At 47.0% G+C, this 25687-nt stretch overlaps 1 long non-coding RNA gene across 1 annotated transcript; it reads right to left on the bottom strand.

The window, feature by feature from the left end:
• Positions 1–1838: 1838 nt before the first annotated feature.
• Positions 1839–4165, bottom strand: LOC125525589 (uncharacterized). The gene is made up of 4 exons (XR_015611428.1): positions 3385–4165; positions 2629–2722; positions 2235–2334; positions 1839–2153 (listed from the first exon to the last, which is right to left on the bottom strand). It is a non-coding gene; the product is annotated as an uncharacterized LOC125525589 (long non-coding RNA).
• Between the last annotated feature and the right edge of the window lie 21522 nt (positions 4166–25687).

Below are 25687 nucleotides of genomic sequence, written 5' to 3'. Positions count from 1 at the left end.
TAAGTATAAATCGAACTATATTTATCATCCAAGTCAAGAATGAATTAGCGGACCATGATTAAAACTGTGGATATTTGCATAGAAATTACAATATAATTAGTTGGAAATTGAAACTGTCAAAAGTGTAATCTAGAGTTCATGTATCCAGTCCATTAATCAATATGACAAGGCAGTATAAGCTAGGTCCGAATTCTGATTCCTAAGCTTAACAGTGCCAAAGTACCTATCATTTTGCAGAATTATATGAGTTGTATTAATGGCAAAAAAGTAGTCCATGAATACAACAAAAGTAGTTGAATTGAAAGTGAAGCACAGAGCACCACCTAATATTCATAGGAGCTGTTCTTGTCTTGTCAAAAATGTTTCCACTTCAGCTAAAGGAGCACAGGGGCTAGGATCCTTGAGAAATAAACATCACAAAAAATTGTTATTCCAGTTTGAAAGAACAAGTGCAGACTCCACAAATCCCCACCATAAGTAATAACAAGGTAAAGGGAACAACGGCTATTGCCTTCACTAACTGAACTTATATAAACATACATCATGAGCTATCCTTCTTGGAAGAATGATCAGAAGCAGACGAGGATGCGGAGCTCGCCCATGCCCTATCTTTTGACTCGCTTAACACAAGTACAACATGCCGCATCAACAATCTCTCACACAGCGACAGGTAACTACATAGCAGAGCAATTTCCAAGAACTCAATGATCGACAGCGGCTTTATCTTCCAAATCCAGATTAGTGTCGAGGATCCCTGGGCCCAGAGAATTGTCCCTGATGTAATTTTTTGCCGATGTTACGATATCACCTCCCAGTTATATTTGTTGCACATGTGCACTACCTATTAGCACCTCCAACCACACAACGCCATATCTGTATGCCAGATTTCTCAGTGACCATCATGGTGTACGCATATTCTGATCAAATGAGAAGAACGGGATCAGCACTTTGTACATCAGCAAACCAGTAAAAACTCTGAATAAATGACAGTAAGGCAGGGCGGATTCATTGGAGCCGAGAGTAAGGCAGCGCAAATCCATTAAACCATTAAAACTTAGAGGAGTGGGAGTGAGTTATTATATATCTAGTCACAAGATGCATTACACATATAGATAACATCTACTGTGTTTAAATATCCACACAATGACCAGACAACTATTTTAAAGAAATGTGTCACTTTTAGTCAACAGAAGACGACAGGGATAAGCCCTGTCGAGACTCCGAGAGACTAATGAGGGATGTCGCCAGTCCTCGAATCTTTACCCATCCCAACCTTCATTGTGTACCCAGTTGAATTATATAAGATTCGTTTTCTTATCTAAGGGGTCTGTCTGAGTTCTGATATATTACCTTAAACTCTATCTAATTGTGCCCACAATATCAGCATATAGTTCTTAAGAAATAAGCCGAGAAGAATTTCATTAGCATAAAGTAACCAAGGGTGTTGTAGGAATTGTCCAAAGGTAAGGAAGTATCCCTTTGACCAACCTTTTGCTAAGATACCGAACTTGATTACGTATACTGGAATTTAAGTCACTTTGAGTAATAGGTGCAACACAACCTGTTTAAACATTATCTTGATTAATAATTGCAAAAGTATTTACAGTATAGGAGACCAAACTTGGCTAAGTGACAGAATGCTATCAACTTTCTGTCAGATACTTCCGTTGATGTGTTGTGTGTATGGTTCCAACACCTACAGAATTATATATGTGTTTGATGGAATGATTCCATTCTAGACCTATCTCTGAAATTAGTATGTGATATCTCTGAAAGTAGTATGTTGCTGCTTCTAGCAACAGTGGTAGAGTGCACATTCATGGAATACATCTGGCGTAGGAGCAAAGACATGAGGATAACTATAGAATGAATACATGGAGATAACAAAAAGAGTAGAAAAAAGGGTACAACAATAAGCTGCATATTGAGATCTACTCCTACCAAAAAAATGCCAGTCAAAGATTTCATTAAAAAAAAATAGCACAAACAACTCCTAGGAAGCTCTAACTAAGTAGTACATATGATTTTACACGATTGAGATCCCCTTACACTATTACTTTTGGCAGTACTAACTTCCTGGTTCACTTCTAACATTTTGGCCAGTGAAATATGATTTTCCACATTTTCACCATCTTGTGCTTCATCAATGGTAGCTACATAGAGATGAGGTGTTAATGAAAACCATCTATATGTCAAGGAAGCAAGCGAACAACATTTAATATAATCAGGCACACCTTGGATAGTTAGATATATCGACTCTGTCTGACAAACTTTGTGCTTCATTGTAAAGATCATGCCTCTGTTCATCCAAATGGTTGTCGCCACCTGCCTGGTCTGCCAGATAAGAATGCCTGATATCATTAAAAATTATTAATTTATGGATAAGGATAGAATATAATAGCTATGAGAAAGAAATCTCTAGAAATAAATAATTAATGCCACGAATAGGGATGTTAATAATTATTGTGAAACTGTTAGTATCAAGACTTGTACAACAGAGCTACATATCTCGCACCCTGATTGCAATAAAGGATAATTCAAGAGATGTGTCAAATCAATTTAGGACAACTAATGGAATAGGAGCTAGGTGGAAACTGAAAATATTCTGGGTGAGCATATATACTATACCTGCAGATGTCTCTGCCATGTGGGAACGTTCTTGTAGTTTAACCGGGAGGTGACATCGAACATGATGATTGATGATTTGCACAGGCCATGGATGCTGAAAAACAGTAGGAAATAGTAAGAATCCACTCTGTCAATGTGCACAAGCCAAAAAAAAGGTAGCAACACAATTTTCTTTTAAAACGACAGCACAAGATATGAACCATTGCTTTGCTGAAAATGACAAACTCTCAACAATTAACAAGAGACCCTATAGTCTTACTTAACAGTCCTAGTACCAACCCAAATACAACTATAAATTACTAATGATCCATGCAAAACTAAAAGTCGAAAAACTGCAGGTTTGATAGTTCTGTACTGAATGCACAGGACATAGTGTTGAACTTCACAATGGTAAAGCGCAAGGACAACGAGGTTTCCAGTAAAATCTAACAAGCACATAAGATCAAGAAATGCTTAGAAGCCATCAACATGCTCCATGTGTCCACCACAAAGTACAGTAACATGGTGCTAAGCTAGACACTCCATGTCGAAGGTTAAACCTGGTCAGAATCTCTACAGCCAAAAGCAGACGAATCTAAAGCAACCATCCAAATACAGCGATCAGGTGAGCTTTTACACAATCCTCAAACCCACGATGGCACTTCCAATCAAGAGCACTACCAGGATTCTATTCTACACTAATCATCCATGGATGGAAAACGACAGCTAATTCAGATAGTTGCGAGTCATAGAGGAATGAATGGATGATGGACTCACCATCGGGCTGTAGTGTGACGGCTCCTCAATAGCCGGCGCTGGCGTAAGGTCGGATCTGACGAGTCACGCGAGGAAAATGGCACCCTCCGCCGGTGCTCTGCATCGACCCCAACACCTGTGTGACCCGTACCAACGGCATCGCCTCCCGTCTACTGACGACTTGCATCTCCACTCCCACCTCATCCCCGTCCTCTGCGGGCTTCAGATCAACGCAGACGGCATCGTGGGGTGGGGGCAGCGCGACCTAGTGTTTGTCCTTGTGGGCGAGGGCGGGGAGCTGAGGGAGGTTGCGCCAGTTTGTGGATGCGCTAGAGGCGCCGACGGTGGCGGCATCTAGATTATCAAAACACAAGTCCTCATAGAATCCTATAGATGGATGAACCCAAAGAAGCTGCTTACCTCCAACTTTAACCAGATCAGGCGATGGCGAAGACAGCACGGACTGCTCAACCTCCTCGTCCTTCTCTTCGACGCCACACGACGAGGTAGGACGATGGCAGCATGGACTGCTGGACCTCCTTGTCGCTCTCTCCGGCGCCGCGCACCGAGGGGAGAGGACTACAATGGCTCCCGCACGAATTGACTCGGTGGGGAAGCGGGTCTCGGAAGGGGCCCTTCCTCCGGTGGCATGCACGACAGAGCCGGAGGATCTTGGATGGGAGGTGGCGGCGGCGGCGGCGGAAGAGAGGTAGCGTGGGAGAGAGGGGCGGAAGTTTATTTCCTTTTCTCTTTTCTCTTGCTATTTTCATCGAGGAAAGGTTTCACGGGAGGGAGGAGGTGTTACTTGAGGAAGTGTTTGCCTTCCTCTTTCTTAGCGACGAAGCGAGGTGGGGGTGGGAAGGAAGCTTCCTGTGAGACGCGAACCAGAGGCCAGCGCGAAGCTCGATCCCGATTGGCCGCCCCGAACAGTGCGCCTCGATGATGTGGCTATCACGAGTGGGTGCACATTGCGCGACTGTTAAAGGGTTGTATTGGTACTGTGTATCTTCATGCCTATATTTCTCATGTGTCTTGTCGTTCGTGCAATCACCCCTCGTCTCTCTCTCCGTCATTGTCCCTCCCATCGCACTTCGTTGTACCTCCCGTCCCTCTCAGTTTCCACCCCTCCTCTCTCTTAGGGTGCCGTCTCTTCTCCACCCTCCTAAACATGCCCCTTTTCTTTGGTGTGTGGGTTGGAGACGACTTAATTTTACCCCAAAATCATCAAAAAAATGATGTCGAGAGGCATACAGAGTGGGTTGGAGTTTCTCTGTGTCCAAGAAGTGTGTGAGCTCCGGTTGAGATGAATGAAGTAAGCAACCACCCATTGAAATGCTAATGCCACTACACTCAACACGAGTATAACCACAATCCTCTTAGTTACAATGCATTTCTCTAGCATGGTATACGGCGTAACAAAATAATAGCTTGATTTCACCGAAATGCTTTTGTGTAGTAGATAAACAATCATCTCTGAACTATCTCACAAAATACGACCGAGAAAGGCCAGAGACCGCTAGTCTACAAGAGTAGGTGAGTAATGTTCATTTGGGTCGACGGCAACCATGATTAATCATCTTTCCAATCTACCATAGTACACTAGTATTGATGTACAATTTCACATTTTAAACTCATGGTACCACCATTGAGACATTTATATCAACAAAAATATACGAACATGCATGCACCTTACCGACGATGATATGCCCCTTCAACTCCCACCATCACTAGACGCCTTTAAAATATATCCCTCCCCCCCCCCCCCCCCCCCATACACGTGCGTGCTCACTCTCAAGGCTATTTTAGTTGTGTGTGCTCCACATCATTTTGATCCATTGGTCTATCAAAGTTCAGATCGATTCGACCCCTCTCTAGTTTTGCCGAGTGCATGCATTGTTTGCCAGAGTTTGGAGTGGTTTGGCTTGGTTTTCTCTTGTTGCTACGAAGGTCCCAATTGAGCATGTGAGAAATGTGTTGTACAGTCTAAACATATTGGATTAGCTAGAATTAGACTTGAGATTAAATTGGGAATTGGAGGCATCCGGAAAGTTCTATGAAGATGACTATAAGGAGTTGCTAAAAGATTAGAAGAGGTTGGCTTCCTTCTTCATAGGTGGTGCACTGCAATCTCAGAACTCAGTCTCGCATCGTGGTGGTTGCATCGCTGCCAAGAGGATCGCCTCGCTTTCCTTTAGAAAGGGCATCACGAGCGGCACTGCCGGCATCCTCGCCTCGTGGCACTCTGAGGACTGCTACAAATGGAGAGACGTCAAGTGCAGCAACCACACTGGCCATTTCGTTGTGCTTTGCCTCGGCACTCCAAACCCGGACGTGTACGAGGATCCATTTGACAGTAACAGTCTGTTCGGCGAAGTAAGACCTTCCTTTCCCGTGGATCAGCGGCTCTGCCTGCTCATGCAAAAACTCTACTTTGCACTACTATTTTCTTCAATCCTTAATGAATCAACACGCAAAGCTCTTGCATGTTCCAGAAAAGAACGTGTTGTTGCTCTGTTATGGCCTGAGTCCCCATTACGTCGAGCAGCTTCATTACGAGTTGAATCCATGAAAACCGGTGAGAAAGAGAGCTGGAGGCGGCCAACACCGCGCCCCGCGCCTCGAAGTTCCTCACCAGCCCACGCTGTGGCCCAGGAGGAAGTGGGGCATCTCGGGATACTTACAGGGGCGCACGTCTGGGCCTAATTCAGTGGTGAAGGTACCTTCTCCTTCGATGCGGCGCGCCGCTGATGGCGCGGAGAGGGCGCATGGGAGTTGCCCGTAACGGGCTGGGGCGCTGAGCGATCTTGGTCCCGGATTTCTAGGACGGCGGCCCGCGGTGGTGGCTTCCGCTCCCAGTGGCTCCACTTCTGCGCTGTCGACATGGACGCTAACCCACAGGCGATCGTAAATTCCTGGCTGGAGGTGTGTCTCACCCAGCTGGCACGGTGCACCGGACACTACACGCTCCACGGCACCGCCCGGCTGGCCTACCTTGGCAGCGGTACGTTTTGCATCTATATGTCCATGGTGGTCTTCACCGGATACTTTGGTCAGAAATATACCCTCGTCGGCAACATGGAAAGCCCATTCATTCCCTTCTCCACATGGTATCAGATGCTGGATATCTCTCCCGTCTCTAGACCTCTTCCGCTGCACTTCCTCCTCCCCAACTGCCTCCCGTCGCCATGTCGACTCCACCACCTCCCCCACCTCCCCGTCCCGGCCACAGCTCTCCGCGCACGCCGGCCGCGCCGGTGACCAGCCAGCCACCCAACCCGACCCTCCTCACCCCGTCTGTCTTCAACCGCGGGGCTCTCTTCGTCCCAGATGCCGGCGCCTCCACCTCCACGGCCCCCCTGCTCTCTCTCCTCTAGCAGGCGTTTTCATCAACCAGCACGTCCCGATCGTGCTCTTGCTGAATCCTCCCAACTTCTCCCATTGGCGCACCCTCTTCGAGGTAATGTTCCAGAAGCACGCCGTCGGAGACCACATCACCGGGCCGCCGCATCCAGGCGATCCGACCTGGCTCCAGGACGATGCACACATCGTCTTTTGGCTGTACAACCGCGTCAGTGTGGAGGTGTTCGGCCTCATCCACCAGCGCGGCGCCACGGCCGCCGCCGTCTGGGCCGCCATCTGCAACCTCTTCCTGGAGGAACGCCGAGCATCAGGTGGTGCTTCTCTCCACCGAGTTCAGGCGCATCGAGCAAGGGGGCTCTTCCATCATCTCCTTCTTCGCGCGTCTCAAGGACTACACCGACCGTCTCGCCGAGCTCGGCGCCGCCGTCGACGACCGCGACCAAGTACTCAATATGATCCGCGGGCTTCACCCCCGGTTCAGGTACGCCGTGCCCATCCTAACCATGCAGACTTCCCATCGCTTCTTCGCTGCCGCGCCTTTCTTCTTCTTGAGGAGAGTCGCCTGGCCGCCGACAGCACCACCACCGAGACCGCTCTCCATGCCGCTCGGGCCCCCTCCAACCCCAACACGGGGGGCACGCAGGCGCTGGGCAGGGCGGTGGCACCAACCGCAACGGCGGCGGCGGCGGGCGTCGTGGACTCGGGCGGGGCACACCAACTCCGGCGGGGCAACGACCCCTCGCCCCACTGCTCCTGCCCCTGCACCCTGGACAGGCATGGTGCATGCATGGCCCATGCCTTGGTGGCCCCACACTCCGGGCTCCGGCATCCTCGGTCCCATGCCCGGCGGGGCTTCACCATTCGCCGGCTCGGCTACACACCACGCGACTGCGCTCGGCATCCCCAACTCTGCTCCACCAACTGTTTGGTACCCTGCAGTACCTCCCCACCCGCTCTACAACGCGCCACCGGCGCACCCGCCTCCGACTACGACTCCGGCTTGGGACCAGAGCGCTCTCATAGCGGCGCTCAACAACATGACGATGCAGCAGCAGCCGTCTCCACCGAGCACCGACTGGTACTTGGACACCGGCGCCTCCTCGCACATGGCTTCGCCGTCAGGTATACTCTCATCTGCTACCCCTTGTTACACCCACCGCATAGTGGTCGGCGACGGCTCCTCGCTTGCAGTAACGCACACCGGTCACACCACCATTCCCACCTCCATCTCCCCTCTCCACCTCAACAACATCCTAGTTTTCCCCCATCTCATCAGAAATCTACTGTCCGTCAAAGCCCTAGCCCGTGATAATCCGGTTAATGTAGAATTTGATGATCTTGGCTTATCTCTTAAGGATCAAAGAACGAGGAAGGTGATCCTCCGATGTAATGATGATGGCGACGAGCTCTACCCCATGCCGTACACGCCACCGACCCGCCCTCACCACGCTCTCGCCGCGATCTCGCGTGACCTGTGGCACCAACGCCTCGGTCACCCTGCTGTCGACGCCCTCGACCGCACCTTGCATCCCTCTGCCATCGACCAAGCTACCACCATCGTCGGCGTGTGCCAGGCGTGTCAGCTCGGCAAAAGCACTAGGCTTCCCTTTAGTTCGTCATCGCATATATCTTTCTTTCCCTTTCAGCTTGTACACAGTGATGTTTGGACGTCCCCTGTACCTAGTAACTCTGGCTATCAATATTACCTACTGTTGCTCGATGATTACAGTCACTTTGCGTGGACGTTCCCCCTTCGCCACAAATCCGACGTCCTCCCCACCATACGCAACTTCATCACATTTGCCAAGCACCACTTTAACCTGCCCGTTCTCACGATCCAAACGGACAACGACAAGGAGTTCGACAATACTGCCTCCCGTACACTCTTCGCCTCGCTCGGGATCAAGCTCCGCATGTCATGCCCGTACACGTCCCCCCAAAACGGACGCGCCGAGCGTGCGCTGCGCACCCTGAATGACATAGCTCGTGCCCTACTCACCCACGCACACATGCTGTTTTCCTACTGGGCTGAAGCCCTACAAACCTCCACCTTCCTCCTCAATAGGCGACCCTGCCGGCCTCGCCACGACCAGACCCCTTTCTTCCTCCTTTATGGAGCTCACCCAGACTACACGGCCATGCGAGTTTTCGGGTGCCTCTGTTTCCCGAACCTCACAGCTACCATAGCCCATAAACTCGCGCCGCGATCAGCGCCTTGCATCTTCTTAGGCTACGCCCTCGATCACAAGGGGTACAGATGCCTCAACCCAGCCACCGGTCGCGTTGTTATCTCACGTCACGTCGTCTTCGACGAGCAACACTTCCCCTTCCATGATCAGGCTCGTGCATCGCTCGCCGACCCACCGCCCTCCCTGGAAGATGAAGTTCATCTCCCCGTCGTTCCCCATCGACCCCGTACTCCACGGAACGCACAACCCAGTACTCCACTCGCTCCTGCTCCCGTAGTAGCACCAGGCTCGCCATCGACACCCACTGCCGTCGTGCCCAAAACCCCGGCCTTCGAACCCACAACCCTAGACGCCGAACCGATCACACCTACACCTGTTCGGCCTACCACCAGCCCGTCTCCCTCCCCGTCCACGTCGCCACGTCCTCGACGCCGCACCGCGCCCATTCCCACCCACACCATGACCACACGCGCTCAGGCTGGCACCTTCAAGCCTAACCCTAAATACGCTGACGGTCTTTCCGCTACTGCAACCAACACCACCATCTCACCTATCCCTCGATCGGTGCGTGCTGCTTTGCAATATCCGTGTTGGTTGGCTGCTATGCAGGTGGAGTACAGGGCGCTGATGGCGAACGGAACCTGGTGGCTCGTCCCATGCCCTCCCGGCGCCAACGTCGTCACCGGCAAGTGGCTTTTCGCCACAAACTCAAGGCGGACAGCTCCCTCGAGCGGTACAAGGCGCGGTGGGTTGTGCGCGGGTTCTCTCAGCGGCCCGGCGTCGACTTTGATGAGAAGTTATCCCCCGTCGTCAAGGCGGCCACGATCTGTGTTGTCCTCACCATTGCTGCTACGCGCGATTGGCCTGTCCATCAAATGGACGTCAACAACGCCTTCCTGCACGGGCATCTTACCGAGCGTGTCTACTGTCAACAACCAGCAGGCTTCATCGACGCCGATTGCCCCGAGCACGTGTGCCTCCTCGACAAGTCGCTCTACGGCCTCAAGCAGGCCCCGCGGGCGTGGTTCGCCCGGTTCGCGACGTACGCGCAACAGCTCGGCTTCGTCAGCTCGCGTGTGGACACCTCACCGTTCGTCCTGCAGAGGAGCGCCGGCACCGCCTACCTCCTATTGTACGTCGACGACATTGTGCTCACGGCGTCATCCACGTCCCTGCTCCAGCACCTCCAACGGCAGCTCTCCAGCGAGTTCTCTATGAAAGATCTCGGCCCGCTCCACTACTTCCTCGGCATCGCCGTCACCCGCACGGCAAACGGATTCTTCCTGTCCCAGCACAAGTATGCCGAAGAACTCCTGGAATGAGCCAACATGACGAACTGCAAGCCGGTGGCCACACCAGTCGACACGCACGCCAAGCTCTCGGCGCTTGCGGGTGCGCCCGTCTCGGATCCGACCGAGTATCGCAGCATCGTGGGTGCGCTCCAGTACATGTCCATGACACGCCCGGACATTGCCTACGCAGTCCAGCAATGCTGCTTGGTGATGCATGATCCGCGTGCACCACACCTTGCTCTAGCCAAGCGTGTGCTCCGCTACCTCCGCAGCACCAGCACGCACGGACTTCATCTTCATCGCGCTTCATCGCTCGACCTCGTCGCCTATTCAGACGCGGACTGGGCCGGCTGCCCCGACACGCGTCGATCGACGTCCGGCTACGCCGTCTACCTCGGCGACTCCCTTGTCTCCTGGTCGTCCAAGCGCCAAGCCACTGTCTCCCGTTTGAGTGCGGAGGCCGAATACCGTATCGTCGCCAACGTAGTTGCAGAATGTTGCTGGCTCCGCCAACTTCTCGCCGAGCTCTCCGCCCCGCTGCCGAAAGCCAGCATGGTCTTCTGCGACAACATCTCGTCGGTGTACATGGCTGCCAATCCAGTACATCACCGACGCACGAAGCACATCGAGCTCGATATACACTTCGTGCGCGAGCAAGTGGCGCTCGGCAAGCTTCGTGTCCTCCATGTTCCGACCAAGCAGCAGTTCGCGGACGTGCTCACCAAGGGTCTTCCGACAGCAGCTTTTCAGGATTTTCGTTCCAGTTTGTGCATCCGGCCCCCGGATGCTTCAACTGCGGCGGGGTGTTAGTTGTATTGGTCAAACCCCTGACCCAGCTCTCCTAGCACGTCCTCGTGCATGATCCCACGATCACCAGCACGATCTCATCGGCGCACTGCGCCCCCCTCTGTACATGTAAACCTATATATACATGCGATCATACGCAGGCACCACCCAAGGTGGAAAGCCCATTCATTCCCTTCTCCACACCGTCTCCTTCATGGCCGCTGAGGTCTCCCCGGAACTGCAGTTGCTTCAGCCAAGGTTGACTGCTTCTTCATGCCACGAGGTTGGAGCTCGGCACTAGGCTATGTAACGGGGCCGCCGCCGCGGGCCGTTAATGCCCAGGCTCCCGGCCGGGCTACCTTGAGGCAGCAGCAGGCGCCGAGAGATGCACCGGCCCCTGCTGCAGCGAACCAGGCTGCCGGTCGCGGCCGGGATGGCGCCCCTAGTCGCGACGGCTACGACGGTGGCGGTCGGGATTTTCGGTGGAGATGGCTACCGCTACAACCGGTACGGGCAGTGGGGCGATGACGGTTACGATGTCTACGGCGAAGGACAGCATCGTGGTGGTTCGTCGTCTTCAGGCGGTGACCGTGGTTAGGGTTGGTACATCGTCTTCAGACAGGATCATGTGTTAAAAAGCTCTAGATTTTTATTTGCACAGCCCTCATTTCCAAGTATTTTGCTATGAAAATTTGTATACATGTGTGTTATGCCTTCATGTGTATTTGTAATATTGTTTCCGAATTTTTTGAAATATAAAAGTATGACTTTTGATGAAATTTGAATTTGAATTTGGAGGCCTACATGGAGTCCAAGCTCCAAAAGGAATTTTTGATTATTCAGGCACTATCAATGATTGGCTCTTAGTAAGGTTTTGTAGGCAAAATGCTGAGGTGAGATATCAATTAAAGACGAGAGATGTGAGAGCTATATGTTGGTGAAGATACGACTCTTAACACATAAATTAAATTCTCTGACCTTTTTTTGTGGATAATTAAATTCTCTGATCTGGTGTGACTTCTCTCTCTATTTATCTCTCATTCGCTTCTCTCTACAAACAAACTACAAATTTTAGGTGCAAACATGATTCCTGAATGAATTAAATATAATAGAACCTATATATGCAACACATAAGTGGCTGTAATTTCAACACTTAGGATGATGTAGCGAACCAACCTGTGGTTAGAGAAACAGTGGTATCCTTAGGATTTCTGGCAATGCGCTTTCAGTGGGAGGAGATTTTCCCATCGACGACGAGACGCTTACGGTGACTTCGTAAATCTCAAGATGATATGCCGGCTCAATCTCTCAAAGATGCTCATAGAAATATGATATGCGCATGTACATTCATAGGATGAGTATATGCGCGTATGTATAAGCACTTGCGTCTGTACTGTATTAAAAAACACTTAGAATGATGTGTTCAGAACTATCGCTTGGGCATGCCCTTATAATAGTGTACTACAAAAAAAGAGTAGTGCGCTGGAGTCTGTAACAAGAATTCCGATGAACGCTACCAATGTGACACACACAGCAGTACGAGCAACTCCAATGTGCTGACCCAAATAGACGGCATTTTTGTCTGTTTGGGTCCGCCACCCGTTCGATGTTCGTCCTGATTGAAATTTGGGTTGGTAGTGTGCCCAATGCGCCGATCCGTATATGCTGGCATGACCAGCTGACCGCCCTTTTTCAACAAATTCAAACACAATTCCACGTTGGATCACAAGCAAATATATAGTCCACAACCAAATAAATAGCATAGTTTCACCCGCATAATTTTATTACAGACCGAATAAAAATAAAATAGTCTCACATAGTTTTGGAAGCCGAATAAAAAAGATACATCTATTGGTTGCCAAGATGAGCCCACATATGCTCAATCAAATCATTTGGCAGTTGCACGTGAGTTTTCCAATCACGCATGTGATGATAAAATTGGGTGAACTGTTCAAACATTGTCGCTCCTTCATGCTCAGGCACAACATTCTCATCCTGAAACTGAAACCCTTGATCGTAGAGATGTTCCCGGCGCTCATATTCTACGATCATATTGTGCATGATCACACAAGCAGTGATCACCTCCCACAGTTTTTTCGTGCTCCAAGTATTAGTAGGATACCGAACGATGCCCCATCGAGATTGCAAAACACCAAACGCACGCTCGACGTCCTTCCTAGCACTCTCTTGCTCTTGGACAAATATTTTCATCTTCTCTCCGACAGGGTTGGGGATTGTCTTCACAATATCCACTGAGGATAGATACCATCACCCAGATAGTATCTTTTTTTGTAGTTGTGGCCGTTGATGGTAAAGTTAACTGGTAGGCTGTTGCCTTCGGCAAGCCTAGCAAACACCGGCGAGCATTGAAGCACGTTGATATCATTGTGTGATCCGTCCATGCCAAAGAAATATTGCCAGATCTTGAGATGCCACGACCTCAAGTATGATAGTTCAAGCCCTGACATGGCCCTTATACTGCCCTTGCCAAGCAGAAGGGCAGTTCTTCCACTCCCAGTGCATGCAGTCTATGCTACCAAGCATCCCTGGAAAGCCCCTGTTGGCATTCATCGTGAACAAGCAGGCTGTATCTTGAGGAGTCGGCTCTCTCAAGTACTCAGGGCCAAACACAACAATGACAGCCTTGCAGAACTTGTACAGGGAGTCTAGGCATGTAGACTCGCTCATACGAACGTACTCGTCAGTGAGATCACCAGGCACTCCGTATGCAAGCATTCGGATGGCTGCAGTGCATTTCTCATAATAGGAGAATGTTGGAAAACGTAGCATGCAATTTCAAAAAAATTCCTATGTTGACGCAAAATCTATCTAGGATATGCATAGCAACGAGAGGGGGAGAGTGTGTCCATGCACCCTCGTAGACCGAAAGCAGAAGCGTTTGACAACGCGGTTGATGTAGTCAAACTTCTTCTCGTTCCGACCGATCAAACACCGAACGTACAACACCTCCGAGTTCTGCACATGTTCAGCTCGATGACGTCCCTCGAACTCTTGATCCAGCAAAGTGTCGAGGGAGAGTTCCGTTAGCACGATGACGTGCTGACAGTGATGGTCAAGTGATCCGCGCAGGACTTCGCCTAAGCACTACGTGAACATGACCGGAGGCGTAAACTGTGGAGGGGGCGCCGCACACGGCTAACAATTGTTGGTGTGTGTTCTAGCGGTGCCTCCCAACATATATATAGGTTGGAGGGGAGGAGAGGCAGCCAAGGGGGCACCCCAAGTAGGAGGAAGCCTACTTGGGCGCCTCCCAATTCGGCCTCCCCCTTACCATATCCACCGGAGGGGGGAGGAGGGAGGAGGGAAGGAACGGGGAGGCCGAATCCCTCCCCTTCCTTTCTCTCTTCTCCTCTTTCCCTCCCCTCCTATTTCGGCCTACATGGGGCGCACCAGCCCCTTAGGGGTTGGTATGTACCCTTCTTGGCCCATTAGGCCCATGTAGTTGCCGAGGGGGTGCCCGGAACCCCTTCCGGTGACCCGATATGTACCCGGTACCCCCAGAACACTTCCGGTGTCCGAATATCATCATCATATATATGAATATTTACCTCTCAACCATTTTGAGACTCCTCTTCATGCCCGTGAACTCATACGGGACTCCGAACAATATTTGGTCACCAAATCACATAACTCATATAATACAAAATCGTCATCGAACGTTAAGCGTGCGGACCCTACGGGTTCGAGAACTATGTAGACATGACTGAGACACCTCTCCGGTCAATAACCAACAACGGACATGGATGCTCATATTGGCTGCTACATATTCTATGAAGATCTGTTATCGGTCAAACCGTTATGACAACATACGTTATTCCCTTTGTCTATCGGTATGTTACTTGCCCAAGATTCGATCGTCGATATCTTCAGACCTAGTTCAATCTCGTTACCGGCAAGTCTCTTTACTCGTTCCGTAATACATCATCCGACAACTAACTCATTAGTCACTTTGCTTGCTAGGCTTCTTATGATGTGCATTACCGAGAGGGCCCAAAGATACCTCTCCGATAGTCGGAGTGACAAATCCTAATCTTGATCTATGCCAACTGAACAAACACCTTCGGAGACACCTGTAGAGCATCTTTATAATCACCCAGTTACGTTGTGACGTTTGATAGCTGATACGTCCATTTTGCATCATGTTTCCTTACTGTTATTTATGATGTTTTTATGCATAATAATGCTTTTTGAATTCTAATGCCTTTTCTCTCATAATTTACAAGGTACACACAAAGAGGGAGAATTCTGGCAGCTGGAATCTGGACATGGAAAAGCTATGTCAGGCCACCTATTCTGCACAACTTCAAAAAAAGCTGAAACTTCACAGAGATTTTGTATCAAATATATGGTGAATATTGGAGCAAATAACTACCAGAGGGGGCCCACCAGGTGGGCACAACCCACCTGGGCGCGCCAGGGAGCCCAGGCGCGCACTGGTGGGTTGTGCACACCCAGGCCCACCTCCGGTGCCCATCTTCGGGTATATAGGTCATTTTGACCTAGAAAAAATAAGAGGAGGACTTTCGGAACAGAGCGCCGCCGTCTCGAGGCGGAACTTGGGCAGGAGCACTTTTGCCCTCCGGCGGAGTGATTCCGCCGGGGGAACTTCCCTCCCGGAGGGGAAAGTCATCGTCATCATCATCACCAACAACTCTCCCATCTTGGGGAGGGCAATCTCCATCAACATCTTCAACAACAACATCTCATCTCAAACCCTAGTTCATCTCTTGTGTTCAATCTTGTTACCGGAACTATAGATTGGTGCTTGTGGGTGACTAGTAGTGTTGATTACATCTTGTAGTTGATGACTATATGGTTTATTTGGTGGAATATTATACGTTCAAAACCAATATGCTATTTAATACCCCTCTGACTTGAGCATGATTATCATTTGTGATTAGTTACTTTTGTTCTTGAGGTCATGGGAGAAATCATGTTGCAAATAATCATGTGAATTTGATATGTGTTTGATATTTTGATAGTATGTATGTTGTGATTCCCTTAGTGGTGTCATGTGAACGTCGACTACATGACACTTCACTATATTTGGGCCTAAGGGAATGCATTATGGAGTAGCAATTAGATGATGGGTTGCATGAGTGATATAAGCTTAAACTAGGGACACGGTGTTTTGTCTATGTATCCACACATGTATCAAGTTTCCGGTTAATACAATTCTAGCATGAATAATAAACATTTATCATAATATAAGGAAATATAAAATAACAACTTTATTATTGCCTCTAGGGCATATTTCCTTCAGTCTCCCACTTGCACTAGAGTCAATAATCTAGTTCACATCGCCTTGTGATTTAACACCAATAGTTCACATCTTTATTCGATTAACACCCATAGTTCACATCGCCATGTGACTAACACCCAAAGGGTTTACTAGAGTCAATAATCTAGTTCACATCGCCATGTGATTAACACCCAAAGAGTACTAAGGTGTGATCGTGTTTTGCTTAAGTTTAGTCAATGGGTCTGCTATATTCAGATCTGTATGAATTTTGCAAATTTCTATGTCTATAATGCTCTGTATGGAGCTACTCTAGCTAATTGCTCTCACTTTCAATATGTATCCAGATTGAGACTTGGAGTAATCCAGATCAGTGTCAAAGCTTCTATCGACGTAACCCTTTATGACGAACTCTTTGTCACCTCCATAACCAATAAACATTTCCTTAGTCCTCTTTAGGTACCTCAGGATAATTTTGACCGCTGTCCAGTGATCTACTCCTAGATCACTATTGCACCCCCTAGCCAAACTCATGGCAAGATACACAACAGGTTTGGTATAGAGCATGGCATACTTTATAGAACCTATGGCTGAGGCATAGGGAATGACTTTCATTCTCTCTTTATCTTTTGCCGTGGTCGGGTTTTCAGTCTTTACTCAACTTCACACCTTACAATACAGGCAAGAACTCCTTCTTTGACTGATCCATTTTGAACTCAAATCTTGTCAACGTATGTACTCATTGAAATTCTTATCAAGCGTCTTGATCTATCTCTATAGATCTTGATGCCCAATATGTAAGCAGCTTCACCGAGGTTTTTCATTGAAAAAATCTTATTCAAATATCCTTTTATGCTATCCAGAAATTCTACATCATCTCCACTCAACAATATGTCATCCACATATAATATCAGAAATGCGACAGAGCTCCCACTCACTTTCTTGTAAATACATGCTTCACCATAAGACTGTATAAAACCATATGCTTTGATCACCTTATCAAAGCATATATTCCAACTCTGAGATGCTTGCACCAGTCCATAGATGGATCGCTGGTGTTTGCACACTTTGTTGTCACCTTTAGGATCGGCAAAACTTTTTGGTTGCATCATATACAACTCTTTTTTAAGAAATCCATTAAGGAATGCAGTTTTGACATCCATTTGCCAGATTTCATAAAATGCGGCAATTGCTAACATGATTCAGACAGACTTAAGCATCGCTACGAGTGAGAAAATCTCATCATAGTTAACAGCTTGAACTTGTCGAAAACATTTTGCGACAAGTCAAGCTTTGTAGATAGTAACACTACCATCAGTGTCCGTCTTCCTCTTGAAGATCCATTTATTCTCAATTGCTTGCCGGTCATTGGGCAAGTCCACCAAACTCCACACTTTGTTCTCATACATGGATCCTATCTCAGATTTCATGGCCTCAAGACATCTGTCGGAATCAGGGCTCATCATAGCTTCTTCAAAGTTCATAGGTTCGCCATGGTCTAATAGCATGACTTCCAGGACATGATTACCGTACCACTCTGGTGCGGAACGTACTCTGTTTGACCTACGAGGTCCAGTAGTAACTTGATCTGAAGTTTCATGATCATCATCATTAGCTTCCTCTCTAGTTGGTGTAGGCATCACGGGAACGGATTTATCTGATGTGCTACTTTCCAATTCGAGAGAAGGTAAAATTACCTCTTCAAGTTCTACTTTCCTCCCACTCACTTCTTTCGAGAGAAACTCCTTCTCTAGAAAGGTCCCATTCTCGGCAATAAAGATCTTGACTTCGGATCTGTGGTAGAACGTGTACCCAATTGTTTCCTTAGGGTATCCTATGAAGACGCACTTCTCCGATTTGGGTTCAAGCTTATTAGTTGAAGCCTTTTGACATAAGTGTCGCAACCACAAACTTTAAGAAACGACGACTTAGGTTTCTTGCCAAAGTTCATACGGTGTCGTCTCAACGAATTTATACGGTGCCCTATTTAATATGAATGCAGCTGTCTCTAATGCATAACCCCAAAACGATAGTGTTAAATCGGCAAGAGACATCATAGATCGCACCATATCTAATAAAGTATGGTTACGACGTTCAGACACACCATTACGCTGTGGTGTTCCAGGTGGCGTGAGGGTTGAAACTATTCCACATTGTTTTAAATGAAGGACAAACTCGTAACTCAAATATTCGCCTCCGCGATCAGATCATAGAAACTTTATTTTCTTGTTACGATGATTCTCCACTTCACTCTGAAATTCCTTGAACTTTCAAATATTGCAGACTTTTGTTTCATTAAGTAGATATACACATATGTGCTCAAATCATCTGTGAAGGTCAGAAAATAACGATACCCGCCGCGTGCCTCAACACTCATCGGACCGCATACATCGGTGTGTATTATTTCCAATAAGTCATTGGCTCGCTCCATTGTTCTGGAGAACGGAGTTTTAGTCATCTTGCCCATGAGGCATGGTTTGCAGGTATCAAATGATTCATAATCAAGTGATTCCAAAAATCCATCCGTATAGAGTTTCTTCATGCGCTTTACACCAATATGACCTAAACGGCGGTGCCACAAATATGTTGCACTATCATTATCAACTTTGCATCTTTTGGCATCAATATTATGAATATGTGTATCACTACGATCGAGATTCAATAAACCATTTAAAGGAAATATGCCCTAGAGGCAATAATAAAGTTATTATTTATTTCCTTATATCATGATAAATGTTTATTATTCATGCTAGAATTGTATTAACGGGAAACATAATACATGTGTGAATACATAGACAAACATAGTGTCACTAGTATGCCTCTACTTGACTAGCTCATTGATCGAAGATGGTTAAGTTTCCTAGCCATAGACATGAGTTGTCATTTGATTAACGGGATCACATCATTAGGAGAGTGATGTGATTGACTTGACCCATTTTGTTAGCTTAGCACTTGATCGTTTAGTTTGTGGCTATTGCTTTCTTCATGACTTATACATGTTCCTATGACTATGAGATTATGCAACTCCCGTTTATCGGAGGAACACTTTGTGTGCTACTAAACGTCACAACGTAACTGGGTGATTATAAAGGTGCTCTACAGGTGTCTCCGAAGGTACTTGCTGGGTTGGCGTATTTCGAGATTAGGATTTGTCACTCCGATTGTCGGAGAGGTATCTCTGGGCCCTCTCGGTAATGCACATCACATAAGCCTTGCAAGCATTGCAACTAATAAGTTAGCTGCGGGATGATGTATTACGGAACGAGTAAAGAGACTTGCCGGTAATGAGATTGAACTAGGTATTGAGATACCGACGATCAAATCTCGGGCAAGTAACATACCGATGACAAAGGGAACAACGTATGTTGTTATGCGGTCTGACCGATAAAAGATCTTCGTAGAATATGTAGGAGCCAATATGATCATCCAGGTTCCGCTATTGGTTATTGACCGGAGACGTGTCTCGGTTATGTCTACATTATTCTCGAACCCGTAGGGTCCGCACGCTTAACGTTACGATGACAGTTTCATTATGAGTTTATATATTTTGATGTACCGAAGGTTCTTCAGAGTCCCGGATATGATCACGGACATGACGAGGAGTCTCGAAATGGTCGAGACATAAAGATCGATATATTGGACGGCTATATTCGGACATCGGAAGTGTTTCGGGTGATTTCGGAGATAACCGGAGTGCCGGAAGGGTCACCGGAACCCCCCAGGGAAGTATTGGGCCTTAGTGGGCCTAAGGGGAGAGAGAGGGTAGCAGCCCAGGAGGTGGCGCGCCCCCTCCCATGGGGAGTCCGAATTGGACTAGGGGAGGGGCGCGGCCCCTCTTTCCCTCTCCCTCTCCCTCTCCATCTCTTTCCTTCCCCCTTCTCTCTTCCTAGTTGGACTAGGAAAGGCGAGTCCTACTCCTACTAGGAGGAGGACTCCCCCCTCCTTGGCGCGCCCCAAGGGCCGGCCGGCCTCTCCCCCTTGCTCCTTTATATACAGGGGCAGGGGGCACCTCTAGACACACAAGTTGATCTTCGTGATCGTTCTCTTAGCCGTGTGCGGTGCCCCCCTCCACCATAATCCTCGATAATATTGTAGCGGTGCTTAGGCGAAGCCCTGCGACGGTAGAACATCAAGATCGTCACCATGCCGTCGTTCTGACGAAACTCTTCCCCGACACTTTGCTGGATCGGAGTCCGGGGATCGTCATCGAGCTGAACGTGTGCTAGAACTCGGAGGTGCCGTAGTTTCGGTGCTTGATCGGTCGGGCCGTGAAGACGTATGACTAGATCGACCACGTTGTGCTAACGCTTCCGCTTCCGGTCTACGAGGGTACGTAGACAACACTCTCCCCTCTCGTTGCTATGCATCACCATGATCTTGCGTGTGCGTAGGAATTTTTTTGAAATTACTACGTTACCCAAAAGTGGCATCCGAGCCTAGGTTTTATGCGTTGATGTTATGCACGAGTAGAACACAAGTGAGTTGTGGGCGATATAAGTCATACTGCTTACCAGCATGTCATACTTTGGTTCGGCGGTATTGTTGGATGAAGCGGCCCGGACCGACATTACGCATACGCTTACGCGAGACTGCTTCTACCGACGTGCTTTGCACACAGGTGGCTGGCGGGTGTCAGTTTCTCCAACTTTAGTTGAACCGAGTGTGGCTACGCCCGGTCCTTGCGAAGGTTAAAACAACACCAACTTGACAAACTATCGTTGTGGTTTTTAATGCGTAAGTAGAGGACGTCTAACTTGTTTTTGCAGGGCATGTTGTGATGTGATATGGTCAAGACATGATGCTAAATTTTATTGTATGATATGATCATGTTTTGTAACCGAGTTATCGGCAACTGGCAGGAGCCATATGGTTGTCGCTTTATTGTATGCAATGCAATTGCGCTGTAATGCTTTACTTTATCACTAAGCGGTAGCGATAGTCGTGGAAGCATAAGTTTTGGCGAGGCGACAACGATGCTACGATGGTGATCAAGGTGTTGCGCCGGTGACGATGGTGATCATGACAGTGCTTCGAAGATAGAGATCTCAAGCACAAGATGATGATGGCCATATCATATCACTTATATTGATTGCATGTGATGTTTATCTTTTATGCATCTTATCTTTCTTTGATTGACAGTAGCATTATAAGATGATCCCTCACTAAATTATCAAAGTATAAGTGTTCTCCCTGAGTATGCACCGTTGCGAAAGTTCTTTGTGCTGAGACACCACGTGATGATCGGGTGTGATAGGCTCTAAGTTCAAATACAATGGGTGCAAAACAGTTGCACACGCGGAATACTCAGGTTTAACTTGACGAGCCTAGCATATAACAGATATGGCCTCGGAACACGGAGACCGAAAGGTCGAGCGTGAATCATATAGTAGATATGATCAACATATTGATGTTCACCATTGATATTACTCCATCTCACGTGATGATCGGACATGGTTTAGTTGATTTGGATCACGTGATCACTTAGAGGATTAGAGGGATATCTTTCTAAGTGGGAGTTCTTAAGTAATATGATTAATTGAACTTAAATTTATCATGAACTTAGTACCTGATAGTATCTTGCTTGTCTATGTTTGATTGTAGATAGATGGCTCGTGCTGTTGTTTCGTTGAATTTTAATGCGTTCCTTGAGAAAGCAAAGTTGAAAGATGATGGTAGCAATTACACGGACTGGGTCCGTAACTTGAGGATTATCCTCATTGCTGCACAGAAGAATTATGTCCTGGAAGCACCGCTAAGTGCCAAGCCTGCTGCAGGAGCAACACCAGATTTTATGAATGTCTGGCAGAGCAAAGCCGATGACTACTCGATAGTTCAGTGTGCCATGCTTTACGGCTTAGAACTGGGTCTTCAACGACGTTTTGAACGTCATGGAGCATATGAGATGTTCCAGGAGTTGAAGTTAATATTTCAAGCAAATGCCCGGATTGAGAGACATGAAGTCTCCAATAAGTTCTATAGTTGCAAGATGGAGGAGAATAGTTCTGTCAGTGAACATATACTCAAAATGTCTGGGTATCATAATCACTTGACTCAACTGGGGGTTAATCTTCCTGTTGATAGTGTCATTGACAGAGTTCTTCAATCACTGCCACCAAGCTACAAAAGCTTCGTGATGAACTATAATATGCAAGGTATGAATAAGACTATTCCTGAGATCTTCGCAATGCTAAAAGCCGCGGAGGTAGAAATCAAGAAGGAGCATCAAGTGTTGATGGTCAATAGGACCACCAGTTTCAAGAAAAAGGGCAAAGGGAAGAAGAAAGGGAATTTCAAGAAGAACAGCAAACAAGTTGCTGCTCAGGAGAAGAAACCCAAGTCTGGACCTAAGTCTGAAACTGAGTGCTTCTACTGCAAGCAGACTGGTCACTGGAAGCGGAACTGCCCCAAGTATTTGACGAATCAGAAGGATGGCGAAGTGAACAAAGGTATATGTGATATACATGTAATTGATGTGTACCTTACTAATGCTCGCAGTAGCACCTGGGTATTTGATACTGGTTCTGTTGCTAACATTTGCAACTCAAAACAGGGGCTACGGATCAAGTGAAGATTGGCTAAGGACGAGGTGACGATGCGCGTGGGAAATGGTTCCAAAGTCGATGTGATCGCGGTCGGCACGCTACCTCTACATCTACCTTCGGGATTAGTATTAGACGTAAATAATTGTTATTTGGTGCCAGCGTTGAGCATGAACATTATATCTGAATCTTGTTTGATGCGAGACGGTTATTCATTTAAATCAGAGAATAATGGTTGTTCTATTTATATGAGTAATATCTTTTATGGTCATGCACCCTTGAAGAGTGGTCTATTTTTGATGAATCTCGATAGTAGTGATACACATATTCATAATGTTGAAATCAAAAGATGCAGAGTTGATAATGATAGTGCAACTTATTTGTGGCACTGCCGTTTAGGTTATATCGGTGTAAAGCGCATGAAGAAACTCCATACTAATGGACTTTTGGAACCACTTGATTATGAATCACTTGGTACTTGCGAACCGTGCCTCATGGGTAAGATGACTAAAACGCCGTTCTCCGGTACTATGGAGAGAGCAACGTATTTGTTGGAAATCATACATACAGATGTATGTGGTCCAATGAATGTTGAGGCTTGTGGCAGATATCGTTATTTTCTCACCTTCACAGATGATTTAAGCAGATATGGGTATATCTACTTAATGAAACATAAGTCTGAAACATTTGAGAAGTTTAAAGAATTTCAGAGTGAAGTTGAAAATCATCGTAACAAGAAAATAAAGTTTCTACGATCTGATCATGGAGGAGAATATTTGAGTTACGAGTTTGGTCTACATTTGAAACAATGCGGAATAGTTTCGCAACTCACGCCACCCGGAACACCACAGCTTAATGGTGTGTCCGAACGTCGTAATCATACTTTATTAGATATGGTGCGATCTATGATGTCTCTTACTGATTTACCGTTATCGTTTTGGGGTTATGCTTTAGAGACGGCTGCATTCACGTTAAATAGGACACCATCGAAATCCGTTGAGACGACGCCTTATGAACTGTGGTTTGGCAAGAAACCAAAGTTGTCGTTTCTAAAAGTTTGGGGCTGCGATGCTTATGTGAAAAAGCTTCAACCTGATAAGCTCGAACCCAAATCGGAGAAATGTGTCTTCATAGGATACCCAAAGGAGACTGTTGGGTACACCTTCTATCACAGATCCGAAGGCAAGACTTTTGTTGCTAAATTCGGAGTTTTTCTAGAGAAGGAGTTTCTCTCGAAAGAAGTGAGTGGGAGAAAAGTAGAACTTGATGAGGTAACTATACTTGCTCCATTATTGGAAAGTAGTACATCACAGAAACCAGTTTCTGTGACACTTACACCAATTAGTGAGGAAGCTAATGATAATGATCATGAAACTTCAGATCAAGTTACTACCGAACCTCGTAGATCAACTAGAGTAAGATCCGCACCAGAGTGGTATGGTAATTCTGTTCTGGAAGTCATGCTACTAGATCATGATGAATCTATGAACTATGAAGAATCGATGGTGAGCCCAGATTCTGCAAAATGGCTAGAAGCCATGAAATCTGAGATGGGATCCATGTATGAGAACAAAGTGTGGACTTTGGTTGACTTGCCCGTTGATCGGCAAGCAATTGAGAATAAATGGATCTTCAAGAAGAAGACTGACGCTGACGGTAATGTTACTGTCTATAAAGCTCGACTTGTTGCAAAAGGTTTTCGACAAGTTCAAGGGATTGACTATGATGAGACCTTCTCACCCGCAGCGATGCTTAAGTCTGTCCGAATCATGTTAGCAATTGCTGCATTTTATGATTATGAAATTTGGCAAATGGATGTCAAAACTGCACTCCTGAATGGATTTCTGGAAGAAGAGTTGTATATGATGCAACCAGAAGGTTTTATTGATCCAAAGGGAGTTATCAAAGTGTGCAAGCTCCAGCGATCCATTTATGGACTGGTGCAAGCCTCTCGGAGTTGGAATAAACTCTTTGATAGTGTGATCAAAGCATTTGGTTTTATACAGACTTTTGGAGAAGCCTGTATTTACAAGAAAGTGAGTGGGAGCTTTATAGCATTTCTGATATTATATGTGGATGACATATTATTGATTGGAAATAATATAGAATTTCTGGATAGCATAAAGGGATACTTGAATAAGAGTTTTTCAATGAAAGACCTCGGTGAAGGTGCTTACATATTGGGCATTAAGATCTATAGAGATAGATCAAGACGCTTAATTGGACTTTCACAAAGCACATACCTTGACAAGGTTTTGAAGAAGTTCAAAATGGATCAAGCAAAGAAAGGGTTCTTGCCTATGTTACAAGGTGTGAAGTTGAGTAAGACTCAATGTCCGACCACCGCAAAAGATAGAGAGAAAATGAAAGATGTTCCCTATGCTTCAGCCATAGGCTCTATCATGTATGCAATGCTATGTACCAGACCTGATGTGTGCCTTGCTATAAGTCTAGGAGTGGATCACTGGACAGCGGTCAAGAACATCCTGAAATACCTGAAAAGGACTAAGGATATGTTTCTCGTATATGGAGGTGACAAAGAGCTCATCGTAAAGGTTACGTTGATGCAAGCTTTGACACTGTCCGGACGATTCTAAATCGCAAACCGGATACATATTTTTTACTAAACGGAGGAGCTGTCAGTTGGTGCAGTTCAAAACAAAGCATCGTGGCAGGATCTACATGTGAAGCAGAGTACATAGCTGCTTCGGAAGCAGTAAATGAAGGAGTCTGGATGAAGGAGTTCATATCCGATCTAGGTGTCATACCTAGTGCATCGGGTCCAATGAAAATCTTTTGTGACAATACTGGTGCAATTGCCTTGGCAAAGGAATCCAGATTTCACAAAGAGAACCAAGCACATCAAGAGACGCTTCAATTCCATTCGGGATTTAGTCC

The sequence above is a fragment of the Triticum urartu genome, chromosome 7A (genome assembly GCF_056163025.1).
Source record: "Triticum urartu cultivar PI428250 chromosome 7A, HENAU_Tu73, whole genome shotgun sequence".
Lineage (NCBI taxonomy): Eukaryota > Viridiplantae > Streptophyta > Magnoliopsida > Poales > Poaceae > Triticum > Triticum urartu.
The sequence above is the reverse complement of the archived record's forward strand: the minus strand, read 5'-3'. Positions and strand labels throughout refer to the sequence as shown.